This window comes from Pinus tabuliformis, chromosome 3_1, assembly GCF_031772625.1.
Source record: "Pinus tabuliformis cultivar Carrire ecotype Pingquan chromosome 3_1, CPIR1, whole genome shotgun sequence".
Lineage (NCBI taxonomy): Eukaryota > Viridiplantae > Streptophyta > Pinopsida > Pinales > Pinaceae > Pinus > Pinus tabuliformis.
Window position 1 is genome coordinate 364809690 of NC_142301.1, and position 24227 is coordinate 364833916.

The 24227-nt window shown below is 39.6% G+C and overlaps 3 pseudogenes; all 3 read right to left on the bottom strand.

The window, feature by feature from the left end:
• Positions 1-11477: 11477 nt before the first annotated feature.
• On the bottom strand, positions 11478-13748 carry LOC149187202 (ferredoxin-dependent glutamate synthase, chloroplastic pseudogene; annotated as a pseudogene).
• A 2835-nt stretch (positions 13749-16583) lies between these two features.
• On the bottom strand, positions 16584-18361 carry LOC149187203 (ferredoxin-dependent glutamate synthase, chloroplastic pseudogene; annotated as a pseudogene).
• A 3336-nt stretch (positions 18362-21697) lies between these two features.
• Positions 21698-23968, bottom strand: LOC149187204 (ferredoxin-dependent glutamate synthase, chloroplastic pseudogene; annotated as a pseudogene).
• Positions 23969-24227: the final 259 nt, after the last annotated feature.

The window sequence follows — 24227 nt, forward strand, 5'->3', positions numbered from 1 at the left end:
ATGACATAAGGTAGAAATAATTGAGGGTCCTGTCGGTATCTTTTTCCACCGACGGTGTCTACTCAATCTTTCTTTTGTACAAAAGATTCCTGTCACAACATGTAACCAACATTATTACATTGCTGACAAGAGATTCTTATGCTACGATCTTCTTTTACCAATGTCCTGTGGGGCTCCTTGTCTCCCATAAATCTTCTTCGGACGATCCGGCAGATGGCTCGTACTCATCGATGAGTTGTCGATGGTATCTATTCATAAGTCGGTTATACTGTTCTTCGATTCCCTCATTTGGATCTTGTGCATCTGTCATTTCTCCTTTTTCTTTTGGCGGTCTTGTCATACTGTGAGATGCTGCAGATGACGATTCTCCTTTTATGATTTTTGTTTTGATTCTGTGAAGTCCTGGTTGTAGTGGCGTATGCATTAACTCCTGTTTTTCCCACTTGTTCAAAAAAGAAAGAGCACTTATTTCAATATCCAAAAAAGAATCTTTAAACGCATTTCGTGCTGCTGGTGATCTTTGTACTGCCAATTCTATCCCATCTAATGATTCCCATTTAAATATCTGAAACATATTAGTGGAACTTTCAATAGAGTGTTGTACCCATAACCTGCAATTTTCGCTCAAACAGTCTCTGTGCTACCATCCTAACTCAAAAATTATTGAAGTGCATATTCTTTTAGAGATCATCAGACTAATGATGTGGATGACATTATTGTTCCAATTTGGAGATATAATTGAGATGGTGATTAAAGCCTTTTGATTAATTGCAAATTTTAAAGCTTTTGGTTGTCCTTGCAGGCTATCCATTTTATTAAGAATTTGAATTTTTTCAGCCAACCTCAAATTTCCAAACTCATGGAACCATTCAGCATGCTGTTTGATTAACTCTTGATTGTTACCAGATTCAGAATTACCAATCGTTTCATGACTGAATGTTTGAGAAAAAGGATTTGGTTCTATGCTGTCTCTCATTCTCAAACTATGAAAATCCCACTGATAAGCATATGTTTTTAAATACTGGAGGGATCTTTGTATGCATTGAGATACTCTGGTCACCTGAATTTTTCTGCATTTTCCTTCTTGAAATCTCCAATCTGCAAACTTCTCAAAAATTTCATATTGAGGAAAAGTATCAGTATTTGCATAATTGCCATCTATCCTTTGGAGGAAAGAGGACTCTAGTTCCTCAAATATATCTGGAATTCTTAGAGAAAGCAGATATTTTACCATCTCTTCTTTTATGGGAATTTCTTCTAGATCCAGAATTTTGGCACCTGTAAAAATACTAAGGGCAAAGTCAACACTGCCTATGATCTGATAGTAATTCAAGACTCTGAGTGTCCAAATCATTTCATCTGTGTAGATGCTAGACCATAAGTCAGATAAGCTTCTGAAGAAAAGCTTCACCTTCATATTTGGTAAAGAAAATACTTTAACCAAGTTTTCATCAAGGCCTAGAGATATACCCAGATTTTTTGACTGCCATGCTTGGCATTTTCTAATCCACCAATTCCTTCTTAATCTAAAACCAACCAATTTCTTGATCTCATCTGTGACAAGACTTGCATAATTTTCTAAGATTCGAAATCTATCTACAAAGGTTGCGAAACTATCATCTGCAGGGCCTTTCCCTGGGATCTCAAAAACTGAATATTTACAGGTTATGAACATTTTGCTCATGTCTCTGGTCAGAACGTCTGTCAAGAAATTCGAGTTACCTGGAATCCACTCGACGTCAAAATCAAATTGCTGAAACCAGATTTGCCAGGCTAAAATCCTGCCCTTTGCAAGTTGCCTTGAAATCTTTGCTGTCAGAAAATATTTAAAATTTTTGGAGTCTGTTCTGATTAAAAACCTTACCGGTGTTAGATATACCTCAAACCGCTGAATCCCGTTGAAGATAGCTAATGTTTCCTTTTCAGCTATGAAGTAATTTTTCTGACTTGCTGTAAACTCTCCGGAAGCATATCCACACAGATTTTCTTCAATCTCTCCTTTACTGTTTCTTCTTTGTTCTAACAATACAGCTGACCAAAAGTTAAGAGAAGCATCAGTTTGCAAAATTAATAAACCATCACCTGGTGGTTGAAGCTTTGGTAACCGCTGACATTCTTCTTTAAGTTTATTCACTACTTCAGTTGCTTCTTCTGACCATCCTCCGTCGCTGTGTCTCCTTATAGCAGCTGTCTTTTCTGAGAGTTTTGGAATGTATTTGTGCAAGTAATTCAGAACTCCAATAAATCTTTGAATTGCCCTTTTGTCCTTCAGTTCATCAGGAAACTGTGTCAATTTTGTTAACACATGGGGCTGCATTTGAATAGAACCATTTGCAACATTTATCCCCAAAAAATCGATATTATCCTGAAATAAGGACATCTTTTTTTCTGACAAAACTATGCCATGCTTTTTCACTTCTTCAAGGAAAATTTCTAAATGTTTTAAATGAGTATTTACATCTAGACTATGGATCAGAATATCATCTATATGTGTAACTATAAAATCATATTTAGCAAAAATATAATCCATCCTTCTTTGGAAGAAGGCTGGAGCGTTCTTCAACCCAAATGGAACAACTTTCCACTGATAAAATCCTGCTGGACATATGAAAGCTGTTTTGTGTCTGTCTTTTGGCTGAATCTGTATCTGATAGTAACCTGACTTCATGTCAAATTTACTGAACACCTTACTATGTTGAATCTTCTGCATTATTACTTCTGGTCTTGGCAATGGGTAATTAAAATTCTGAGTAATTGCATTAAGAGGTTTGTAATTTATCACCATACGTGGTTTGCCTCTTACTATCTCAGAATGGTTTCTTACTAGAAATGCAGAACAGGCATAATGAGATTCACTAATTTCTATTAACTGCATCTTTAGTAGTTCTTGAATTTGATTCCTCATTTCTTGTTCATCAGAGGGTGTGCAAGGAATCACTTTACCTTTTACTCCATTGTCATGTAAGGTGACTATCTCCTGCATCGGACTTTCAGTTTCCCAAAACTATTGTGGGTTGTCCAAACAGCTTTTCAGAAGTCTCTGGTAGATATCTTTCTGTTCTGTAGACCAGTTTTCTTCAATGCATGCTGATTGTTTGTTTATCTTTTCTGCTCTAGCTTCATAGATTTGTAGGACCTCTTGCCAATCATTTGAATCTTTAATCGGCCTTCTAGTTCCTACTTTCTTTTGTCTATTCTCATGCCTAGCTTCAGAGTTTGCTATGCTTAGTCTAGGCACAGATATAGCTTTTTTCTTCAGATTTATTATCAGCTTATCTTGGCTGATAGTGACTGGAAGCACAGAATTTATAAATGGCATGCCTAACATCAGACTTACTGAAGGGTCATAGTGCTGAATTGCAGAGATTTTTACAATACTCCCTCCAACTTTTAAAGAAATATTGTCTACATAATGTGTGAGCTGGACAGATCCTCCAATTGTTTCTGAAACTAGTATATTTTTTAATGGTTTCCAGAGAGATTTGAACAAAGATGGTCGAGCTAGATTATTTGATCCTCCAGTATCTACAAATGCATCTACTGAAATCCATTCATTTCTTACTTGAACTTCTACTGGAATATAAATCAAGCTCTCTGTTTTCACAATCTTTTTCAACAAAGTATTTTGTTCATTTCTTGAAATCTCTGGCAAAGGTATACTAGTTGATGGTGCAATTTTCTTTTCAAATGGACATAAAGAATTAAATTGAGGTAAAGATGATGCAATTTGATTACCTCTATTTGTCCTCTCTGATACTGCTGTTTCTTCTGATCCTTCTTCAAAAATTGATTCTGAGTCTGAATCATCTTCTGTCTCACTTGATGACTCAATAGTTGAAGAACTTTCTATATCACTATAGTGCTGTTCACTATAAAAATCATCATCAGAACAATTTGTACAAATATTCATTTTCTGTACAGGTTCTTCATCTTCATTATCTGAAACTTCTGTAAGAATATATACATCAGAAATTTCTTCATCTGATTCTACCACAGACCAATCATCTTGAAATTCTTCAATATCTATACAAGCTTTAAGTTTACTAGATGATTTCTGGGGACACTTTCTGGCAAAATGTCCTTCCTTTTTACAAATGAAACAACAATTGTTGTTTCTTGGAGCTGTTCTCTTTTTCAAATATCTGAATTTTCTGAAAGGTCTCTTTGGGTTCGATACTCTTTTGGGTTTGTATCTACCATACCTTTTATATTTCTTTTTCTTTGATTTAAAAGGCGTCCATGGTAATACAGTCCTGCAGACATCTGAACTCGGGGTGATGTCATGCGCCTTCTTCTGCCAACACAAATATTTGACCTTTTCTGACACTCTAAACAGAAGATCAACCCAATAAACTTGTTCTAAACTTCTCATTTGAACCTCAAGATCTTTCATAATCAGATCTCCTAAGTTTCCTGGCAACTTTGACAAAAAAGAAACTTTTTGAGCAATATCATTAAACAGATTAGCTTTAAAGACTTTAGCCATAAATTCTTTACCAAATTGATCTAAATATTTTAGATCTTTAAGTTCCATGCGGCTAAGGTCAGTCAATAGCTGTTTCTTTTCATCTTTTGGTTCTGGAATGAATTGAGTTTTTAACAGCATTTCAAATGTAGCTAATCCTGCTTCCATGACTGCTATTCTTTCTGCCTCTACCAATCAAACACTATTCCTGCCATCCTCTTTTCAGCTAAGATCATGATAGACACATTGTCTAATCTTGTTGTGACCTGCATCTGATATAAGGCTCCTATCCAGATTCTAATAGACTCACCAGGATTGGATGAGTTATCTAGATCTAGAATGTAACCACTAGAATTTGTAGCAAACAGATCTTCTTCAACTCTAGGGTACTTAGCTTCTCTCAGGATGTGAGCTTTATTTTGATTCTTTATTGATGGCATAATAAAGGATGGAAATTTTATTGCAGCTTGTTCTAAAGACATGACTTCCTTTTTTGATTCGAAAGGTTTTTCTGCTTTGAACGTTCTAGAAGAACCACTGGTTAACTTTCCAGTGTCTCTGGAAGTCCCTTCTCCATCACTTGTTTCTGGTACTTCTTCCTCTAAATCCCAGTAATTTGGGGCTGTCATATCTACATGAAATTTTGGGATTTTCTTACCTTTCTTCTTCATTTTTCTTTTTCTTCTTTCCTCTTTTTCTCTCTTCTCTTCTTGTTGCTCTTCATACAACAATTTTAAATTTTCATTTATCAGATCTGCTTGTTGTCCTAAATTGTCTAGAACATTTTCAGCATGAGAACACCAAGTAGTCAAGTAATTTCCTACTTGATATACTTGTTCCAGATCATTGGGTTCTTGTGATTCATGTTCTAGGAGAGGTGCACAATCTGCTCTGGTAGCAGGCTGTTTTGACATTGAAGAAGAGACACAGAATTTTGTTTTTGGTGGCCATTTTCCTCCTCTAACAAATCTTTTATTTGCATATCTATATTCTTCCATAGGTGGATAATTCTGTACATGAGTTCTAAACATCTTATTTACAGCGAGAAAAGGTTTCTCTTCAGGTATATACAATTGCTTTTCAGACCGGGGTGTGCTTGTGGAAGTAGACGGCTGTTCTTCTGGTATAGATAACTGTCTGTAAAAAGACCTTCTTCCACTTTGGACTGGACTTTCTACTGGTAATACATGTTTCTCTGGCAGAACTATTGGCTTGGGAATCCTAGGGTAAATTGACTGATTTGGAATGATTTTTACCCCTCCATCTTCGAGAGCCAATCTTTTAATTTTTCTGCTTATATCATATGAAGCCAAAGACTTATATTGGATATACCAGTGATCGGGTAATGTTTCTTTGTCATAATGTACACCTTCAATCTGTGCATTTCCTATCCCGACAGTCACACAGTCTTTTAACACCGGCTGTTTTAGTTTAGGATGTACTGTATTTGTTAACTGAAAGGAAGTTTGAACAATTACAGACAAGAATTCACTTTCATCTGCCATAGACAGTCCTTGCACTCCTATCAAGGCTTTCCAACAGTCTTTAAGATGTATGTCTGTCAAACTAATAGCATAATCAGGATAAATTGTTCCATGCTGACAACCAGACATCAAATTTCCCAGTATTGTTCCTATTCTGGCATGATCATATTCATTGTGCCTTGAATCAAACAATTCTGCTATGCAGGGAGTATTTAAACCATGTCTAAATAGGGGAGCCAAACCAATCCTTATAGCTCTGAAATGTAAATAATAAAATCTTCCTTCCTTAGCATATTTCCTAAACTTTCTTATTTCATCTTCTGAGAATATATTGAGTCCTATTATCTGCACATGTGGACCCTTAATTCTGATCTTAACTTCAACTTCTTTGAAGTAATATTTTTTAGAAAGCTTAAACATCATAGGAACCGGATAGATCTCTTTAGTATCTAATGCAGGGGGATTCCAGCTTTCTGGATCTTCTACTTGTTCATGTTCATTTATATCAGACTCAACAGATCTATTTTCTACTTCAGATATGGATCTTTTATCAATGGTAGAAAAAGTTCTTAGAAATTTGGCCATCTTGGAAAGGTATAATTCTATTCCAGAAATTGACTGATAAAGCTTTTATTTACTCAGCACAGTGTAAAACAAAGATGCCTTTCAAATGCTCTTGGCTCTTCTCAAGTTCTGTCTATAGAATTATACAGGGTCGTTACAGGGCTCTGATACAGGATTCTTGGAGGAGGGTTTCTAGTCAACATTGTCGTAACTGGATGTACAAATAAGTCAATGAAGTCTGAATAAGAGTATGGATACTGATACTTCTAGATTAATGGGGTCCAAAAAATGACTGACCTGGGTTGACCCTTGGTGTCCAGTTTTTGGATGGTGAATGGGAATTTCTCTCTTGATAATATAAGAACATATGGTATAAGACTAAGGAGTATTTGAAGACCCTTTCATTCCCCATTCTTGTGAACTACTCATGCATCTTGTCAGCTATGAATGTGGCAAAATCATAAATGGTTGCAGGAGGTTGTCCTCGGGTATAGATGGACATCAAAGCCAGGATAATTTCATCAATATACTCACTTGTGGAGTAACCAAAAACACAAGATATCATGGCTACAATACTTCGGCCCCAAGGGGAAAATATAGTTGCTACATATGGGGGGGGGGGCTTAGGGAGGTGCTTCTCTTCTCTGATGAAGGTTTGGAGCAATTAGGCCAATTTTGCAGAGTTGAGTTTGGGATATAAGTCCAACAGATCTCCAATTGAGAGGGGAGTTAGGTTTGGCTCTAGTTGCGGTGCAACATTTCATTTATAGACTCAGCAGTCATGGTGAAAAGGACCTTCTGGTCATGAGACATGATGGTTTTGTGACTTGGGACGTAACAAGCCTTGCATATGTGCACAATTTTAGGAAAAATGTGGACTTGGGGGAACTAGTACTTGGGAAAATTTGACTCCCAAAGGCCAATTTCATCAGCCTAGTTCAGGAACTTGTCCCTACTTTGGCAATGTATTTTGAGAAGGAGCTTTATGACAGTGGTATATTTTATCTAGAAATCTTTATCAGCTAGGGGAAGGTGGTCTAGGTCTAAATGGGGTGTAGAGATGGGTCTCACATCCATAGCAATTGGGACAACCATACTCAGTTCTCGTGGATTTGAGTATGGGGGGTAATTTCAAGATTTTTAGGGCAACGATGTTCTGCAAGGAGTAGGCTTGAGCTCTTGAGCATTTTTAATTAATTTTAAATAAAAACACTCAACAATTGGTTACTTTGAAATTGACAGGGTATTTGGTGATTTCTAGTTTAAATACCTGGAACTGGGGTGAATTGGCTCTGAGCAGGGTGGCTAGCGACTGCAAGTGGTTGAATGGGCTTTATATAGGCTGCAAGGCTGACTGGGTTGTCTGCAGCACCTTTGGAGTGAAATTGTACGTTGGTTGATGGCTTTGACATTTTCAGGTGTTGTGCATGCGTACAGAAGCTTGCAGAGGACAATTCAGTGAAAAAAACAATTTTGGGGCTTTTGGCTTTTATACGTAAAAAGTTATTTTTTGGCGGGTATGGGGTGAATAGTGGTTAATTCGTCATATAGCGGGAGGGCGGTAAGTGGTTCATTTCGCACTGCTTTTGGGCATTTGGTGGTATTTGGGAAGGGTCACCCAATTCCACTCATCGAATGACATGTAGCATTGGGGACCAAGGGGTAAACCACTTTATCGGGTGGGTAAAGGACAGATGTCGGGTTGGCCCGATATGGATGAGGGCCATCAAATGAGGATGGGGATGATCACATGGTGATCGAGTGGAGAAGCTGCGTAGAGGCTAGTGGGGGACCCGGCAGGCACTTAATTATGGCGGTATTAGGTTTAAAATGAGATTAGGCCATTGGGCTAATTAACGTAGGATTAAAGGGGGCTTTATTAACTTTATCGCAGATCGACCAGTTAAAGGTTTTGGTCGGGTTTTAAAGTGAAAATCATAGTTTATAATTAAACTGAGGTGTAGGGATAATTTATACATAGGAGTTAAATATATACAGGAAATTGGGTTTTTATCAGGATTTAATATAATAAAGTTAGTAATCACTTTGGGTTTTCTGAAAGACTCGGGAGCTCTGCAACTAAAAACCCTTATGGCGGCAAGGCGGTAAAACCCTCGGGAGGAACGTAATGAGAGCCAAGGGGAAGAAAACAGAATGGACTAGCGGGAATCAACAGAGAGCTAAGAGACAAAAGGGATGACAGAAGATGTCAGGAGGGGAGAGATCCCATCCTATCAGGATACGGTGACAGGAGACAGCCAGAGAAGCTAGACGACAAAGGAACATCAGAACGCAGGACCGGTGCTGGGAACAACCTGGCAAGTAGGCCGCAGGGGAAGATGCCTGCCATGCGCAGTGGAGAGACCCAGGTTTGTGATTCCAGTGAATAAACTGGAGAGGTACAAAAGCTACATGAGGGATCATGCCCTTATCTGCAAGTTCATAAGAGTCTGGCCGTCGGAAAGAGATCTTACCAAGTGGATTCAGCAAAAATGGCAGCCCCAAGGCCACATCGAGCTCAAGCTAGGAGCGAAAGGCTTCTTCACAACAATTTTCTCAAACCTACAAGATAAGGAAAAGGTATTTGAAAATGGCCCATATATTTATTATAATGCTGGTCTATTTATGCGTTTCTAGGAGGAATGCTACAACCTAGATAAAGAAACATTTCTAGCAGCGCCTGTCTGGGTTCATTTATTTGGGGTACCTATAGACTTCTGGGACCCAGAAATTTTAGAGGGAATAGGAAACTCAATAGGAAGTTTTGTGAAAATAGCAGAAACCATGAAGAAAGGAAGGTACACCTCGTAAGCTAGGATATCTGTTTATATGAACCTAGCAAATCCCATCCCAGACTCTGTGGAACTAGAATATCATGAAGAAGTTTGGCAACAAAACTTAGACTATGAGCACATCCCGTTTTGATGTCGTAGGTGCCATGTCCATGGCCATCTGGCTAAGGAATGCCTGATTACAAGGGAAGAAGAAGAAAGGAGGGCCCCCCTGCAAAAGAAAGAGCCAATAGACCAGGAAGGGTACCAAGAGGTGAAAATAAAACACAAAAAAAATAAGGAACCCCCACAGGAAAACAGGAAGGAAAAACTATCACCCCCAGAGAAATCAAACAGCTTTGCATTACTATAGGAAGAGGGCAAAGAGGAGGACCAAACCATGGAAAACCAAGAGGATAAGGGGTCAGAAAATAGTGAGAGTAGCGAAAGAACCCACTCAAAAAGGAAAGCCCCAGCAAGCCAATGGAGAAAAGAAAGGAACAGAACGAAGAAGCCGAATAGATGGAGACAGACTTGGAGACAAGCCGGGAAGATCTAAGTCAATAGGAAGAAGTCTTAAGAAAGCTATTGCACGAATGGAGACACTTAGATGAGAGATTTATTCCGGAAGATCAAAAGAGGTTGCATGCGGATACCTTTCAGGAGTATAAAGCCAAACTAGAAAAAGGAAACGCCACACCAGAGGAACCGCAAGAGAGCCAAAAGGAAAGCAAAACTGATCAACAAGGACAAGGAAAGGGGGGAAAGAAAAAAAGAGGCAGGAAAAATCTCAAAGACTCCATACAACTCATGGGAGATGTTATCACAAAATCAAGCACTGAAAGGCTGCTGACCAGATAGACTCTGTGTAACTATTTCAAACCAGACTTTTGACTAAGGCTTAGCCTCCTTAGCCTGAGAGGGCTCTCTCAAAAGGTTATAGATTTTGAATATTGATAAGATGGCTAACTCTTGTAAGGTGAATTTAACAAACATGCTGGCTGGACAGACATTACAAAGGCTTCCATTGGGCTCATGGAGTTAATCATCATTTCAGCAAACTATAAAACCACTCATTCATAGAAGTCAGGGCATGTAATGTTTAAACACTCAAGACACCTCTCAAATAAACCTCAACTTACAAATACACACAGGAAATCAGAGCAGCAGAGTGAATTCTGAGTGATTGTGTATCTATAAAGCTGTAAAACATAAGGATAAAACAAAACCACATATATCTTGAGCATCTGAAACAATGTATGAATCCTGAGAAGAAAAAGCAGTCATTTGTATTACTAAAACAAGTTCTTACATAAGCCAAAATAAACTCTGTTTCTCAAAAACATCCAACCCTCCTTACATCAAAGTTTCATCTATATATAGAAACATATCTTTAATACAATAGCTTCTTCCTCCAGCATGAGGGGAACTCAATGACTGCTACTAATGACCCCTATCTGCTATTAACAAACTATTTAATACAATAACCATTAACAGAAGTTCTAAAGAGTTCTAATTTGGTTATAACTCTAACTCTATCTTCTTCATAAATTGATTCCTCCTTGCAGCTTTGGCACTTGGCTTCCTCTTCGTTTGGCTGAGATGGCATGAGATGAGCAATTAATGTCCCATGTTGGCTTTGGATACTGAAGGCTTTGATCTGCTCCGTGTTGGCTGAGAATATCCCTAAATTTTCGGTTCTGGTCCCCCATCACTTCGAATATGCAGCAGCATGAACTTTAAGTCTTTAATAGCCCAAGAATAAAGGGAATCACCATGTTCCTGATATGCTGGAAGCTTCTTTGATGGACAGGTGTGCCAACCAACTTCTCGTATGCAGCTCCCTCAAAACCCTAATCACCGAGAATAAAGTGGCTTTATAACCAAAAATCTTAAACTTAGGTTAAAAGATTTCACCTTTTGTTAAAGGTACACCTGGCATATGTTGAATGGCTGTAGCAGCTTCCTTTGATCCCTTTCATGTCACTGAGGTGTTCCCTTTGCAAATTTCTGATTCTTCTTTCAAACTGTTTGCCTGCGTTTTAAAAACAACACCTACAGCAGTTTCGCAATTTCGTAGCGCGCTACGAAACTGCGAAACTGTTTTAAACAATTTCCATTTCCCTTGAGATTTTTACTGCTCTGCCACCTGATTGCAAAACTCCTTTTTACCTTGGATATGTATAGCAGGGTCTACATGCCTTCAAAATAAGGAACTAAGCAAAATTTTACAAAACTTAGAACACACCTTTCGCGCAGCCCATTCTCAATAAGTGTCTGATGTGTCTCTGTAAGACCAAGCTCCCAAGGACCACCTGCATGTTTGATAGAACTTATTGGACTTGCTCCAGTGCCCCCATCATGTCCTGATATCTGTATTATATCAGCATTTCCTTTTGCAACTCCAGAGGCAACAGTTCCAATTCCAGCCTCTGCTACAAACTTGACAGAAACCTTTGCCATTGGATTGACCTGGTGAAGGTCAAACATCAATTGCGCAAGGTCCTCGATAGGGTAGATATCATGATGTGGAGGAGGTGATATCAGAGGTACACCAGGTTTAGAGTTACGCAATCTTGCTATGTAAGTGCTGACTTTCTTTCCAGGCAGTTGCCCTCCTTCGCCTGGCTTTGCTCCTTGTGCAATCTTGATCTCCAACTGATCTGCATTAACTAGGAAAGTTGGAGTAACACCAAACCGACCTGAAGCAACCTGTTTAATTGCACTAGTGGCAGTGTCACCATTTCGAAAACCTTTAAGGTGTGGAAATGTTGATGAATATCCATCAACTACATCTGATAGAGGTCTCCAACGCACAGGATCCTCACCACCTTCCCTTGAATTTGATTTTCCTCCTATTCTGTTCATTGCCACGGCAATCGATTCATGTGTTTCCCTTGAAATAGCACCAAGTGACATGCCCCCAGTGCAAAAGCGCTGCACAATTTCTGAAGCTGGTTCGACCTTCCCAACAGAAATAGAAGGCCGATCACTTGCAAATTCTAGGAGGTCACGAAGGACATTTACTGGCCGGTTAGCAAGGTGTTGTTGGTAGACTGAAAATGCGTTTTCATTTTTCTCACGAACAGCTTTATGTAGCAATTTTGACATCTCTGGATCATTGCCGTGATATTCACCTCCAGGTCTAAACTATATAAAGCCGAAGTTTTCAAGCCTCCTAGCAGTATCCTCAGCGAAGGCTTTCACCCAAAATGACAATGATTTACGTGCCAGCTCATCCATATTCAAACCACCAACTCGGGAGAAACTCCCACAAAATGCTATGTCAACCACTTCTTTACCTAGCCTATATATCTCAAAAATTTGTGCTCCACAATAACTAGAAAGCAACGAGATACCCATCTTTGAGAGTATCTTCAAGAGGCCAGCCTTAATTGCCTTGCCAAAATTCTTCTGAGCTTGCTCGATTGTAACTGTTGGCATTTTCCCATTCCTCATCATATTTTCAGCTTTGGCACTCAGACACCATTAACGACATGTCTCCAGTGCCAGATATGGACAAACAGCACTCACACCATACCCAATTAGGCAAGCAAAACGATGTGTACTAAAACATTGAGCTGTATCAGCAATTATCGATGCTGACATACGCAAGCCATTTTGAATGAGGTGTTGATGAACAGCTCCAGCTGCCAAAAGAATAGGAATTGCTGGCCTAGTTGGTTCCAATTCATCGGCACGATCACTGAGGATTAACAGATGTGAACCACCTCGAACAGCCTCATCTGCAGCTTCACAGAGTCTATTTATTGCTTTTTCCAAAGATCCATCAAGACCTTTGCTGATATCAAAAATATTGGTAATCTGCGAGCCTTCAAATATGAATCTTTCTTCAGTAGCTCTAGCTCTCCCTCATTCAGCACGGGACTTGCAAGAGTTACCTGAGCAGCATTCTTTGGTCCAACTTCCAAAATATTTTCTCGTTTTCCAAGACTAACTTCCAGAGACATGACTAGGCCTTCCCCTGCTTCCACTTGTTTTGCTATAATGTCAAGCTCAGACAACCGTGCTGTAATGCTTCTGCCAGCTAGCGGAAAGGCATCTAAGCTAGAATAATGCTTTTAATGTTTGATGCGTTCACTTTGTTTACAAGCCCATGATACTTTTACGAAGAGCATCCCAAGACATACGCTGATATTCCAAGCTGCTTTTATCTTGTAAATCTTTCATCATTTGTGCCATGATAAACTAAAACTTTAGTGCTTCCTTCAACAATAAACCGAGCAATGTCGTTCCTCCATTGAATAACAGCTACCATGGGACAAACAACAAGGGTGCCTTTAACCTGAGGTAGTACCTTGCAATCACTAAAACTGTCACCTTCAGATTCAGAACTGATGACAAGCATACACGCAGGAGCTTAAGAGCATGCCTCCTATAAAGTGCATCCACCCTAGAGCTATTTTGCATGACAGCTGCTATGAATTCGAAAAAATCCCCCATTTCGTAGCGCAGCCAATGCAAAATATGAATTATGCGCTACGAAATCACCTAAAAGATGTTGCGCTGCAAAACTGCTAAAAGAATCTATGCGCTGCGGGAACAGTTTGTCCTTAAGCTAGTCTGAGCAATTTTGGCAACAAAATTTTCAGTGATAACAGTGGCTCCACTTGGGATAGTGTGCTCCTGTAGTACACTAAGGACTCGCAGGTCCAGTTCTTTATCCATTTATGACAAACAGAAATTTGCTTGACCAGCATCCCTTTCCAGCTTCTGGGGCCTTCACAAGGAGAAAGAAAACTACATCTACTAAAAAAAAATGCTCAGTCATCCTTGAGCTTATTTGCAATTTCCTACCTACCTACCCTATCAATTTCAAACTTCTTTCAGCTCAATCAATGTGAAATTTCCAATGTAGCCAATCGTTTGTCTTATCTGCTATTTGATTTCTTTGACTGCATCGGAGTTCAGAGCCAATATGATAGTGTGATGACCGTTGCCACTGAAATTGTCTCTGATCTTTATAGGAAAACTGAAACACTGGAGAGTAAAACTCTTCCATGTAATCAGCTATAGGATCCCAGAATACATGATCAGCTTGATGATTCTTGTAACTTTCTGGTTGTGCAAACTGATCTTCAACAACAGTGTTCAGTTCCTCAATCGTGAAAGAGAAAGGAACCAGCATTGTCTCCTTGCGTTCTGCCATAGAAAACTTCTGAAAATAATGATCATGATTATGAAAACTATATGCCTGAATTTGACCTTCTACACCTACAATTTCTTTCTCAATGTCCTCAACAACTTCATCCAGAAAGCTCATCTTATCCTCTGCCTTGCAGTCAAAGGATTTTAGATACGAGGACAAGGACAAAGAAAAATTTTCATTTGTTTCTCCATTACTATGATCATTATTCCATTGTTTGAAACCTTGAACTGAAGGAGAGTTTGCCACCACCTCTAACCTATCTATCCATTCCTCCAAAAACATAAGCCATAAGTCTTGAAATGACTTAACGGATTTGATAGGAAAACTTTCAATCCATTGTTTACATTTCCCTTGAAGTGAATCATAGAATAACATAATGCAAACATCCTCATGTTTAACTCTAAGAAGCTGTGAAAATTCACAAAAATCTGATATATGCTTCAAAGTTAAACTCAAATCTTCTCCGTTGAATTTTGGACCATTCTTTAGAAAATATGCATCCTTGGGAAAATGATTTGGGAAACCATGAATTCCTGAAAAATCTATGCATGCATACCTTGAAATAAGAATGGTAGCATCTGGGTCCTTCATAACTCCAGTGGAATCACCATGAACCTATGAATTTCGAATTCTTCAACAATGGAGTCGCCAAGGTAGATTTGCAGCCTCAAAAACCTTCTGAGCTCCTGCTACCTTCAGAAGTTCAGCTTCATGATTTCGGGAATGAATAATCTTCAGGCTCCCGGCAGACGCACCAAAATGTTATCACAAAATCAAGCACTGAAAGGCTGCTGACCAGGTAGACTCTGTGTAACTATTTCAAACCAGACTTTTGACTAAGGCTTAGCCTCCTTAGCCTGAGAGGGCTCTCTCAAAAGGTTATAGATTTTGAATATTGATAAGATGGCTAACTCTTGTAAGGTGAATTTAACAAACATGCTGGCTGGACAGACATTACAAAGGCTTCCATTGGGCTCATGGAGTTAATCATCATTTCAGCAAACTATAAAACCACTCATTCATAGAAGTCAGGGCATGTAATGTTTAAACACTCAAGACACCTCTCAAATAAACCTCAACTTACAAATACACACAGGAAATCAGAGCAGCAGAGTGAATTTTGAGTGATTGTGTATCTATAAAGCTGTAAAACATAAGGATAAAACAAAACCACATATATCTTGAGCATCTGAAACAATGTATGAATCCTGAGAAGAAAAAGCAGTCATTTGTATTACTGAAACAAGTTCTTACATAAGCCAAAATAAACTCTGTTTCTCAAAAACATCCAACCCTCCTTACATCAAAGTTTCATCTATATATAGAAACATATCTTTAACTACTTTGAGCTTCCTCCTCCAGCATGAGGGGAACTCGATGACTGCTACTAATGACCCCTATCTGCTATTAACAAACTATTTAATACAATAACCACTAACAGAAGTTCTAAAGAGTTCTAATTTGGTTATAACTCTAACTCTATCTTCTTCATAAATTGATTCCTCCTTGCAGCTTTGGCACTTGGCTTCCTCTTCGTTTGGCTGAGATGGCATGAGATGAGCAATTAATGTCCCATGTTGGCTTTGGATACTGAAGGCTTTGATCTGCTCCGTGTTGGCTGAGAATATCCCTAAATTTTCGGTTCTGGTCCCCCATCACTTCGAATATGCAGCAGCATGAACTTTAAGTCTTTAATAGCCTAAGAATAAAGGGCATCACCATGTTCCTGATATGCTGGAAGCTTCTTTGATGGACAGGTGTGCCAACCAACTTCTCGTATGCAGCTCCCTCAAAACCCTAATCACCGAGAATAAAGTGGCTTTATAACCAAAAATATTAAACTTAGGTTAAAAGATTTCACCTTTTGTTAAAGGTACACCTGGCATATGTTGAATGGTTGTAGCAGCTTCCTTTGATCCCTTTCATGTCACTGAGGTGTTCCCTTTGCAAATTTCTGATTCTTCTTTCAAACTGTTTTCCTGCGTTTTAAAAACAACACCTACAGCAGTTTCGCAATTTCGTAGCGCGCTACGAAACTGTTTTAAACAATTTCCATTTCCCTTGAGATTTTTACTGCTCTGCCACCTGATTGCAAAACTCCTTTTTACCTTGGATATGTATAGCAGGGTCTACATGCCTTCAAAATAAGGAACTAAGAAAAATTTTACAAAACTTAGAACACACCTTTCGCGCAGCCCATTCTCAATAAGTGTCTGATGTGTCTCTGTAAGACCAAGCTCCCAAGGACCACCTGCATGTTTGATAGAACTTATTGGACTTGCTCCAGTGCCCCCATCATGTCCTGATATCTGTATTATATCATCATTGCCTTTTGCAACTCCAGAGGCAACAGTTCCAATTCCAGCCTCTGCTACAAACTTGACAGAAACCTTTGCCATTGGATTGACCTGGTGAAGGTCAAACATCAATTGCGCAAGGTCCTCGATAGGGTAGATATCATGATGTGGAGGAGGTGATATCAGAGGTACACCAGGTTTAGAGTTACGCAATCTTGCTATGTAAGTGCTGACTTTCTTTCCAGGCAGTTGCCCTCCTTCGCCTGGCTTTGCTCCTTGTGCAATCTTGATCTCCAGCTGATCTGCATTAACTAGGAAAGTTGGAGTAACACCAAACCGACCTGAAGCAACCTGTTTAATTGCACTAGTGGCAGTGTCACCATTTCGAAAACCTTTAAGGTGTGGAAATGTTGATGAATATCCATCAACTACATCTGATAGAGGTCTCCAACGCACAGGATCCTCACCACCTTCCCTTGAATTTGATTTTCCTCTTATTCTGTTCATTGCCACGGCAATCAATTCATGTGTTTCCCTTGAAATAGCACCAAGTGACATGCCCCCAGTGCAAAAGCGCTGCACAATTTCTGAAGCTGGTTCGACCTTCCCAACAGATATAGAAGGCCGATCACTTGCAAATTCTAGGAAGTCACGAAGGACATTTACTGGCCGGTTAGCAAGGTGTTGTTGGTAGACTGAAAATGCGTTTTCATTTTTCTCACAAACAGCTTTATGTAGCAATTTTGACATCTCTGGATCATTGCCGTGATATTCACCTCCAGGTCTAAACTGCATAAAGCCGAAGTTTTCAAGCCTCCTAGCAGTATCCTCAGCGAAGGCTTTCACCCAAAATGACAATGATTTACGTGCCAGCTCATCCATATTCAAACCACCAACTCGGGAGAAACTCCCACAAAATGCTATGTCAACCACTTCTTTACCTAGCCCATATATCTCAAAAATTTGTGCTCCACAATAACTAGAAAGCAACGAGATACCCATCTTTGAGAGTATCTTCAAGAGGCCAGCCTTAATTGCCTTGCCAAAATTCTTCTGAGCTTGCTCGATTGTAACTGTTGGCATTTTCCCATTCCTCATCATATTTTCAGCTTTGGCACTCAGACGCCATTAACGACATGTCTCCAGTGCCAGATATGGACAAACAGCACTCACACCATACCCAATTAGGCAAGCAAAATGATGTGTACTAAAACATTGAGCTGTATCAGCAATTATCGATGCTGACATACGCAAGCCATTTTGAATGAGGTGTTGATGAACAGCTCCAGCTGCCAAAAGAATAGGAATTGCTGGCCTAGTTGGTTCCAATTCATCGGCACGATCACTGAGGATTAACAGATGTGAACCACCTCGAACAGCCTCATCTGCAGCTTCACAGAGTCTATTTATTGCTTTTTCCAAAGATCCATCAAGACCTTTGCTGATATCAAAAATATTGGTAATCTGCGAGCCTTCAAATATGAATCTTTCTTCAGTAGCTCTAGCTCTCCCTCATTCAGCACAGGACTTGCAAGAGTTACCTGAGCAGCATTCTTTGGTCCAACTTCCAAAATATTTTCTCGTTTTCCAAGACTAACTTCTAGAGACATGACTAGGCCTTCCCCTGCTTCCACTTGTTTTGCTATAATGTCAAGCTCAGACAAACGTGCTGTAATGCTTCTGCCAGCTAGCGGAAAGGCATCTAAGCTAGAATAATGCTTTTAATGTTTGATGCGTTCACTTTGTTTACAAGCCCATGATACTTTTACGAAGAGCATCCCAAGACATACGCTGATATTCCAAGCTGCTTTTATCTTGTAAATATTTCATCATTCGCGCCATGATAAACTAAAACTTTAGTGCTTCCTTCAACAATAAACCGAGCAATGTCGTTCCTCCATTGAATAACAGCTACCATGGGACAAACAACAAGGGTGCCTTTAACCTGAGGTAGTACCTTGCAATCACTAAAACTGTCACCTTCAGATTCAGAACTGATGACAAGCATACACGCAGGAGCTTAAGAGCATGCCTCCTGTAAAGTGCATCCACCCCAGAGCTATTTTACATGACAGCTGCTATGAATTCGAAAAAATCCCCCATTTCGTAGCGCAGCCAATGCAAAATATGAATTATGCGCTACGAAATCACCTAAAAGATGTTGCGCTGCAAAACTGCTAAAAGAATCTATGCACTGCAGGAACAGTTTGTCCTTAAGCTAGTCTGAGCAATTTTGGCAACAAAATTTTCAGTGATAACAGTGGCTCCACTTGGGATAGTGTGCTCCTGTAGTACACTAAGAACTCGCAGGTCCAGTGCTTTATCCATTTATGACAAACAGAAATTTGCTTGACCAGCATCCCTTTCCAGCTTCTGGGGCCTTCACAAGGAGAAAGAAAACTACATCTACTAAAAAAAAATGCTCAGTCATCCTTGAGCTTATTTGCAATTTCCTACCTACCTACCCTATCAATTTCAAACTTCTTTCAGCTCAATCAATGTGAAATTTCCAATGTAGCCAATCGTTTGTCTTATCTGCTATTTGATTTCTTTGACTGCATCGGAGTTCAGAGCCAATATGATAGTGTGATGACCGTTGCCACTGAAATTGTCTCTGATCTTTATAGGAAAACTGAAACACTGGAGAGTAAAACTCTTCCATGTAATCAGCTATAGGATCCCAGAATACATGATCAGCTTGATGATTCTTGTAACTTTCTGGTTGTGCAAACTGATCTTCAACAACAGTGTTCAGTTCCTCAATCGTGAAAGAGAAAGGAACCAGCATTGTCTCCTTGCGTTCTGCCATAGAAAACTTCTGAAAATAATGATCATGATTATGAAAACTATATGCCTGAATTTGACCTTCTACACCTACAATTTCTTTCTCAATGTCCTCAGCAACTTCATCCAGAAAGCTCATCTTATCCTTTGCCTTGCAGTCAAAGGATTTTAGATACGAGGACAAGGACAAAGAAAAATTTTCATTTGTTTCTCCATTACTATGATCATTATTCCATTGTTTGAAACCTTGAACTGAAGGAGAGTTTGCCACCACCTCTGACCTATCTATCCATTCCTCCAAAAACATAAGCCATAAGTCTTGAAATGAATTAACGGATTTGATAGGAAAACTTTCAATCCATTGTTTACATTTCCCTTGAAGTGAATCATAGAATAACATAATGCAAACATCCTCATGTTTAACTCTAAGAAGCTGTGAAAATTCACAAAAATCTGATATATGCTTCAAAGTTAAACTCAAATCTTCTCCGTTGAATTTTGGACCATTCTTTAGAAAATATGCATCCTTGGGAAAATGATTTGGGAAACCATGAATTCCTGAAAAATCTATGCATGCATACCTTGAAATAAGAATGGTAGCATCTCGGTCCTTCATAACTCCAGTGGAATCACCATGAACCTATGAATTTCGAATTCTTCAACAATGGAGTCGCCAAGGTAGATTTGCAGCCTCAAAAACCTTCTGAGCTCCTGCTACCTTCAGAAGTTCAGCTTCATGATTTCGGGAATGAATAATCTTCAGGCTCCCGGCAGACGCACCAAAATGTTATCACAAAATCAAGCACTGAAAGGCTGCTGACCAGATAGACTCTGTGTAACTATTTCAAACCAGACTTTTGACTAAGGCTTAGCCTCCTTAGCCTGAGAGGGCTCTCTCAAAAGGTTATAGATTTTGAATATTGATAAGATGGCTAACTCTTGTAAGGTGAATTTAACAAACATGCTGGCTGGACAGACATTACAAAGGCTTCCATTGGGCTCATGGAGTTAATCATCATTTCAGCAAACTATAAAACCACTCATTCATAGAAGTCAGGGCATGTAATGTTTAAACACTCAAGACACCTCTCAAATAAACCTCAACTTACAAATACACACAGGAAATCAGAGCAGCAGAGTGAATTCTGAGTGATTGTGTATCTATAAAGCTGTAAAACATAAGGATAAAACAAAACCACATATATCTTGAGCATCTGAAACAATGTATGAATCCTGAGAAGAAAAAGAAGTCATTTGTATTACTGAAACAAGTTCTTACATAAGCCAAAATAAACTCTGTTTCTCAAAAACATCCAACCCTCCTTACATCAAAGTTTCATCTATATATAGAAACATATCTTTAACTACTTTGAGCTTCCTCCTCCAGCATGAGGGGAACTCGATGACTGCTACTAATGACCCCTATCTGCTATTAACAAACTATTTAATACAATAACCACTAACAGAAGTTCTAAAGAGTTCTAATTTGGTTATAACTCTAACTCTATCTTCTTCATAAATTGATTCCTCCTTGCAGCTTTGGCACTTGGCTTCCTCTTCGTTTGGCTGAGATGGCATGAGATGAGCAATTAATGTCCCATGTTGGCTTTGGATACTGAAGGCTTTGATCTACTCCGTGTTGGCTGAGAATATCCCTAAATTTTCGGTTCTGGTCCCCCATCACTTCGAATATGCAGCAGCATGAACTTTAAGTCTTTAATAGCCCAAGAATAAAGGGCATCACCATGTTCCTGATATGCTGGAAGCTTCTTTGATGGACAGGTGTGCCAACCAACTTCTCGTATGCAGCTCCCTCAAAACCCTAATCACCGAGAATAAAGTGGCTTTATAACCAAAAATCTTAAACTTAGGTTAAAAGATTTCACCTTTTGTTAAAGGTACACCTGGCATATGTTGAATGGTTGTAGCAGCTTCCTTTGATCCCTTTCATGTCACTGAGGTGTTCCCTTTGCAAATTTCTGATTCTTCTTTCAAACTGTTTGCCTGCGTTTTAAAAACAACACCTACAGCAGTTTCGCAATTTCGTAGCGCGCTACGAAACTGCGAAACTGTTTTAAACAATTTCCATTTCCCTTGAGATTTTTACTGCTCTGCCACCTGATTGAAAAACTCCTTTTTACCTTGGATATGTATCGCAGGGTCTACATGCCTTCAAAATAAGGAACTAAGCAAAATTTTACAAAACTTAGAACACACCTTTCGCGCAGCCCATTCTCAATAAGTGTCTGATGTGTCTCTGTAAGACCAAGCTCCCAAGGACCACCTGCATGTTTGATAGAACTTATTGGACTTGCTCCAGTGCCCCCATCATGTCCTGATATCTGTATTATATCAGCATTGCCTTTTGCAACTCCAGAGGCAACAGTTCCAATTCCAGCCTCTGCTACAAACTGGACAGAAACCTTTGCCATTGGATTGACCTGGTGAAGGTCAAACATCAATTGCGCAAGGTCCTCGATAGGGTAGATATCATGATGTGGAGGAGGTGATATCAGAGGTACACCAGGTTTAGAGTTACGCAATCTTGCTATGTAAGTGCTGACTTTCTTTCCAGGCAGTTGCCCTCCTTCGCCTGGCTTTGCTCCTTGTGCAATCTTGATCTCCAACTGATCTGCATTAACTAGGAAAGTTGGAGTAACACCAAACCGACCTGAAGCAACCTGTTTAATTGCACTAGTGGTAGTGTCACCATTTCGAAAACCTTTAAGGTGTGGAAATGTTGATGAATATCCATCAACTACATCTGATAGAGGTCTCCAACGCACAGGATCCTCACCACCTTCCCTTGAATTTGATTTTCCTCCTATTCTGTTCATTGCCACGGCAATCGATTCATGTGTTTCCCTTGAAATAGCACCAAGTGACATGCCCCCAGTGCAAAAGCGCTGCACAATTTCTGAAGCTGGTTCGACCTTCCCAACAGAAATAGAAGGCCGATCACTTGCAAATTCTAGGAGGTCACGAAGGACATTTACTGGCCGGTTAGCAAGGTGTTGTTGGTAGACTGAAAATGCGTTTTCATTTTTCTCACGAACAGCTTTATGTAGCAATTTTGACATCTCTGGATCATTGCCGTGATATTCACCTCCAGGTCTAAACTGTATAAAGCCGAAGTTTTCAAGCCTCCTAGCAGTATCCTCAGAGAAGGCTTTCACCCAAAATGACAATGATTCACGTGCCAGCTCATCCATATTCAAACCACCAACTCGGGAGAAACTCCCACAAAATGCTATGTCAACCACTTCTTTACCTAGCCCATATATCTCAAAAATTTGTGCTCCACAATAACTAGAAAGCAACGAGATACCCATCTTTGAGAGTATCTTCAAGAGGCCAGCCTTAATTGCCTTGCCAAAATTCTTCTGAGCTTGCTCGATTGTAACTGTTGGCATTTTCCCATTCCTCATCATATTTTTAGCTTTGGCACTCTGACGCCATTAACGACATGTCTCCAGTGCCAGATATGGACAAACAACACTCACACCATACCCAATTAGGCAAGCAAAACGATGTGTACTAAAACATTGAGCTGTATCAGCAATTATCGATGCTGACATACGCAACCCATTTTGAATGAGGTGTTGATGAACAGCTCCAGCTGCCAAAAGAATAGGAATTGCTGGCCTAGTTGGTTCCAATTCACCGGCACGATCACTGAGGATTAACAGATGTGAACCACCTCGAACAGCCTCATCTGCAGCTTCACAGAGTCTATTTATTGCTTTTTCCAAAGATCCATCAAGACCTTTACTGATATCAAAAATATTGGTAATCTGCGAGCCTTCAAATATGAGTCTTTCTTCAGTAGCTCTAGCTCTCCCTCATTCAGCACAGGACTTGCAAGAGTTACCTGAGCAGCATTCTTTGGTCCAACTTCCAAAATATTTTCTCGTTTTCCAAGACTAACTTCCAGAGACATGACTAGGCCTTCCCCTGCTTCCACTTGTTTTGCTATAATGTCAAGCTCAGACAACCGTGCTGTAATGCTTCTGCCAGCTAGCGGAAAGGCATCTAAGCTAGAATAATGCTTTTAATGTTTGATGCGTTCACTTTGTTTACAAGCCCATGATACTTTTACGAAGAGCATCCCAAGACATACGCTGATATTCCAAGCTGCTTTTATCTTGTAAATCTTTCATCATTTGCGCCATGATAAACTAAAACTTTAGTGCTTCCTTCAACAATAAACCGAGCAATGTCGTTCCTCCATTGAATAACAGCAACCATGGGACAAACAACAAGGGTGCCTTTAACCTGAGGTAGTACCTTGCAATCACTAAAACTGTCACCTTCAGATTCAGAACTGATGACAAGCATACACGCAGGAGCTTAAGAGCATGCCTCCTGTAAAGTGCATCCACCCCAGAGCTATTTTGCATGACAGCTGCTATGAATTCGAAAAAATCCCCCATTTCGTAGCGCAGCCAATGCAAAATATGAATTATGCGCTACGAAATCACCTAAAAGATGTTGCGCTGCAAAACTGCTAAAAGAATCTATGCGTTGCGGGAACAGTTTGTCCTTAAGCTAGTCTGAGCAATTTTGGCAACAAAATTTTCAGTGATAACAGGAGAAATGCTGGTCAATACAGGAAGAGTGGTCCCGCTGTCAGCGGTGTTTCACAACCTATCCCAAGTTACCCAATGATTTTGACATCTTGGAATATTAGAG